Source organism: Sorex fumeus, unplaced genomic scaffold (assembly GCF_029834395.1).
Source record: "Sorex fumeus unplaced genomic scaffold, SorFum_2.1 ptg000146l, whole genome shotgun sequence".
NCBI classification, from domain to species: domain Eukaryota; kingdom Metazoa; phylum Chordata; class Mammalia; order Eulipotyphla; family Soricidae; genus Sorex; species Sorex fumeus.
In genome coordinates this window covers 2,185,230-2,191,028 of record NW_026606203.1, presented here as the reverse complement: position 1 = coordinate 2,191,028, position 5,799 = coordinate 2,185,230, and the positions used below count along the sequence as shown (strand labels likewise).

At 39.4% G+C, this 5,799-nt stretch overlaps 1 pseudogene; it reads left to right on the top strand.

Annotated features, from left to right (window-relative positions):
• The first annotated feature begins 2,382 nt into the window (after positions 1 to 2,382).
• LOC130016098 (uncharacterized) lies at positions 2,383 to 2,481 on the top strand (annotated as a pseudogene).
• Positions 2,482 to 5,799: the final 3,318 nt, after the last annotated feature.

Genomic DNA, 5,799 nt, shown 5'->3' with positions numbered 1-5,799 from the left:
AAGTAACGACAACACTAGGGCCCTGCTGCTAGGAATAGGAAAGATATCTTGCCTGAGCACTGCAGTCTGAGATCGAGATGACCCTAGGAGAGCAATTCTACAAGCTCAAAGTATTTCTTACTGTGTCCATACAAAATGATTAATATTATATATGCTTATATGTTGGTTGGACAAGGAGAGGAGAAAGACCTCCTATAAGCTGTTTTCCTGTGTGTCCTGACCTGCTTGGATGAAACTGCTTTCTCCCCTTCAAACTGCCTTTGTTGGGGCGCAGATCGTGATCTCCCTTTAACGACAAAGAGACTCCAGAGACTGCAAACATCAAGCAAGGTTTATTGTAAGACTGGCTAGCCAGGGTCAAGCCGCCTACACAGACACGCAGGTCAGTTAGGTGAGGCAAGACCCCGAACTTCTTCAAAGGGGATCTTATATAGGCCTTCACTGGCCGTTACAGCAAAGCCTGCGCATTTCATAGCCAATAGATTTGTAACAACATATGCTTTCTTAACCAATCCAATTAAGGGTAAATCACTTCTTAGCCTATAGTTTAAAGATCAGCATTTTGGGTTGGTGCCTAGGAACTGACAGGTTTTTAAGGCAGTCCTGGGTCTTGCAACATGGGTCTTGTGAGTGATATCCGGTTATCTGGTCTGACCCCCACCCTTCGAGTACCTGTATCTGAATTCCTTGCTCAGGGGCAGAAAAACCAGTTATTTTGCAGTGCAGGCTCCTATAAAGCAGATCTGAAAAAGCTTATCTAGACCTGTTTCTTGAAAAACAAGTTATTTTGCAATGCAGGTTCCTATTAAGCTAAGCTAAAATAATTCTGGTGGTAGTCCATTTTGGGCCTGTCCCTTACACCTTCAGTAAATGATTTCAGTATACTGAGACAGTTTTCCTTTTCTTTCAGAAACCTAGCTGGTCTTAGATCTGCAGATATCAGGTGCTAGCCAGGACTGATCTTTGGGATGTAGATTCCCAGCTCTACCCAGGCTGGTCTTTGGGATGCAAATCAAGGTGGTTGCAGCTTGTGAAAGTGATTGTGGAAGGTTTCAGTTTGGCTTTGTATCTTCTTTCCTGAGGCCAGTATTACTACTGGCCTGCTGATGTAAGGAAACAATGTGGATGTAAAGAAACAATATATGGTTTGCTGCCTCAATGTTCTTTCTGTAACTCCTTTTGATGACATCACTGTAATGCCCCTTTTAGAGGTTCTATGATCTATATAAGGGGATCTTCCTGGATCTCAGTGCCAGCACGTGCTTGAGGATTCCTGAGGCCTCTATGACATACATCTCTTCCGTGTAATAACCTGCTGCTCCACGACCAACCAGCCTGACCCCCGTTTCCTTCCATCTCCTGACCATCGCCATCGACCTCCATGGAGTGGGGAAACAGCCTGACCGCCAGCCTTTTATTTTTTGTGTGTTTACACAGGTTCTGCTTCCACTTCCTTCATGCATGAGTCTCCTTCAAGATTGGGCAGAGTGGTCTTAAGCGTACCTATGGCTGGTTGCAGAGGTCTTCAGCTGTCGGGGTTCTACTCAGGGCAGTGAGGGAAATTCACCCCTACCCGTCCAAGGGGCCCCGGTAAGGAAAGCCAGGTGCGGGGTCAGGAGCCTGTCGTTTTAGACATATTTGGAATTAATTTTAGATCGAAAAGTACTTATGTGCTTAGTAATAAATTACTATACACTTTTCAATCACCTCAGAGACCCCACTCTGCTTAGAGAACTAGATTTTTAAATACAGGGCTGTTTTGCCTGTGTGTCATGACTGAGAATCACTCTCAGTAGATATGAAACTCACTATACACAAAGATGCACACAGGCTACTTTGAGTCATCTGTGTTGTTAATGTGTGTTGGCCATTAAACTTCACTGAGACCCCTTAATCTGTCCTTTACAGGAGCCTCATGAGTCTCACCTTCCATTCAAGTTGTACTTGTAATAAGGTGGAATGAAATCATCAATATTCTCCTCACCTCTTCCTTCAGGAGAAAAATCCTACTTACATTCAAGGTGGTCAAATTGCAGACAACACCATCCACCTTTTCCTGGAGATGTACACGGGACTGAGGTGACAACAGCAAAAGGCTCTAGTTTAATGGTTTTAATGAAGGTTTCAGGGAAGGGCATTAAAGAAGACTCATATACCATCTTCCAAAAGAATTATTTTGTAAAACTGATGCCTTGGGTATGGTAAAAGATAATATGGTAAAAACCATATTTTTCTTTCTAGGACATTAAAGTTCTAAATCTAACTATTCAAGCTGCTTTGAAATACATTCCTTGATTTGGAATCACTGTCTGCCATAGGAGTGAGTAAGGACAGCACTCAAAGTAATAAGAAGAGAAAAATATGGAAAAATTAACTCATACTATGTTTTGTAACATATATACTAAAATTGAAATGATACAGAGATTAGCATGGTCCTTGCACAGAGATGACATGCAAACTTGTAAAGTTATCCATATTTTTGTTTCAAGAAGAATTAACAGGGCGACTTTAAGCTAAGAAAATCCACACAAGTACAAAAATTCTACATAAAGATAGCACAAATCCCCATCACAACAATCTCCTCAATGTCAGTGGACTAAATGTGTGCCAATTCAAAGGCACAGAAAGGGAAGATGAATTAGAAAACTGATCCCAACATTCTGCTGCCTGAAGAAACACTTCTGAACAATCAAAGCAACCATGGGCTCAAAGTCAAAGGCTGGAAAACAATTCTTCAAGAAAGAAAAGAACACCTCCACAAAGCTGGAGTGGACATACTAGTATCAGGCCATATGGACTTCAGGCTATAGGTTATAAGAGACAGTGAAGGTCATTTCTTCATGATCATGGGATCTGTACATCAGAAAGAACTCACCCTCCTCACTGTAGGTGCTCCTAATGACAGACCAGCAAAATACTTAAAAATAACTTCTAATAGACTTATAGAAAAACATTGATAGCAACACAATACTAGTAGGAGATTTCAACACTTCTTTGTCACTTCTCGATAGATCAAACAGACTGAAGCTCAGCAAGGAAATATTTTCTTTAAGGGAAGTAATGAACAACCGATGGCTTAGGGAAGAAATCAAAGAGGAAATAAAAATTTCCATAAAGAAATGAGAATGAGGACACGAGCTACCAGAACTTGTGGGACACAGCAAAAGCAGTGTTAAGAGGAAAGAGTATAGCTCTACCAGAATTCATCAGGAAGAAAGAAAGGGCCAGCATGAATAAATTAGAGCTCAAGATTTGGGAAAATGACCAACAAAAGTAGTCCAAACTAGGCTGGAAGAAGGAAATAATAAAACTTGTACCAGATATCAATGAGCTAGAATCCCAAAATACAATCCAAAAGACCAATAAGAGCAAAAGCTGGTTCTTTGAGAAAATAAATAAGATCAATAAACTATGAGAAGCTTCTCAAAGAAACAAAGAGAAAGAACTCTAATAAGTCAAATCAGAAATGCAAAGGGGCATATCCTAATAGAAACTACAGAAATCCATAGGATCATCAGAGATTATATTGAGAATCTTTACAGCAGGAAATGAGAGAATCTTATATAAATTGATAAATTTTTGGATTCCAATTACCTCCCAAGGCTGAACCAAGAAGATTTGGAATACTTGAACCTATCACTTCCAAGGAAATTGAAATGATGATGAAAAGTATCCCCCCAAACAGAATCCCTGGCCCAGATGAATGGATTCAATAGTGAAATATTTCAAACCTTTAAAGAGGAAATACTGCCAACATTTTTCAAGATTTTCCAGGAAATTGAAGAATCATAAATACTCCCAAATAGTTTCTATGAGGCAAAGATCACCCTAATACTCAAATCAGACAGAGACACCACAAAAAAAGAAAATTACAAACTTATTTCCTTGATGAATACAGATACACAAATTCTCAAGAAAATAACAGCAAAGAGAATCCAGAAACTCAACAAAAGATCACACACTATGACCAAGTAGGTTTATCTTGGGGATGCAAGGATGGCTTAACATTCTCTAGTCAATCAACAGAATACACCATCTCAATAAAATAAAGATAAAAGTCATATAATCATATCAATATATGTAGATAAATCATTTGATGAGATCCAGCACCCATTCATGATGAAAAACTCTCAACAAAATGGGAGTTGAAAGTACTTTCCTCAATATAGTCAAAGCAAATTATCACAAACCCACAATAAGCATTATTCTCAACGGGGAAAAACTGAAGGCTTGGAGCAGAAATCAATGAACTAGAATTCCAAAATACAATCAGGCACAAAACAAGTTACCCACTCTCACCACTCCTATTCAACATAGTACTTGAAGTATTTGCCATATGATTTCGGTAAAAAAAAAGATATCAAGGACATCCAGATAAAAAAGGAAGAACTCAAGCTTTTACTATTTGGAGATGACATGATACTATACTTAGAAAATCCCAAAGAATCTACAAAAAAGCTCCTGGGAACAATAGAATTGTTTAGTAAAGTAGCATATTACAAAATCAATATCTGGTACGCCATGGCTTTCCTATATATTAATAATGAAAGAGAAAAAAGAGATAGAGAAAAACAATCCCATTCACAATAATACCTCAGAAAATCGAGTACATTAGAATCAACTAAAAATGTTAAGGATCTATACCAAAAAAAAAACCTACAAAGCTCTACTTTACGAAATAAGAGAGTATATGAGGAAATGGAATCACATCCCATGCTCATGCATTGAGAGGTTTAACACTGTCAAAATGGCAATACACCCCAAAGCTCTATAAAGATTTAATGCACATTCTATAAGGATACCCATAACATTTTTCAAATAAATAGATTAAACACTCTTGAAAGTCATACACAACAATAAACTCCCATGAAGAGCTAAAGCAATCTTTGGTAAAAAGAAGAAGGGAACACCTTCCCCAACTTCAAACCCAACTACAAAGTTGTAGTAATCAAAATACCATGATATTCAGATAAAGACAGGCCTCAGATCAATGGAATATAGTTAAATATCCTGACGCTGGCCCTCAGATTATTATTACCTAATCTTTCATAAAGGCTCAAATACAACACAGGTAGCTTGCCAGGCTCTGCCGTGAGGGCTAGATACTCTCTAAGCCTGCCGGGCTCTCCAAGAGGGGCGGAGAAATCGAACTCGCATCGGACATGTTGGCTGCGTCCAAGGCAAACGACCTACTCGCTGTGCTATAGCTCCAGCCTATTAGATGTATTCGATATACCAAACACAGTAACAACAAGTCTCATGATAGAGACGTTACTGGGCCCGCTCAAGCAAATTGCAGCCAACATGGCTGACCCAAGTTCGATTCCTCTGCCCCTCTCGGAGAACCTGGCAAGCTACCGAGAGTATCTCAACCGCATGGCACAGTCTGGCAAGCTCCCCATGATGTATTCCATATGCCAAATACAGTAACAACAAAGTCTCCAATGGAGACGTTACTGGGCCCGCTCGAGCAAATCGACGAACAATGGGAGGACCTTTACTTTTACCTTACCTTCATAAAGGCTCAAGAAATATGAAGTTGAGCTAGGAACTCTCTTCAGCAACTGGTGCTGGGAAAACTGGACAGCAACATGCAAAAAAAATGAACTCAAACCTCTTTATAGTGCCAGGCACAAAGTCAGATCAAATGTATTAAAGACCTCAATATCATACCTGAATTCTTAAGATATATGGAGAAAAATGTGGGAAGATCCCTGCATGACATTAAAGCTAAGGGAAACTTCTAGAATGAAACACCAATGACCAAGGAAGGGGAAGTGAAGATAAACAAATGAGACT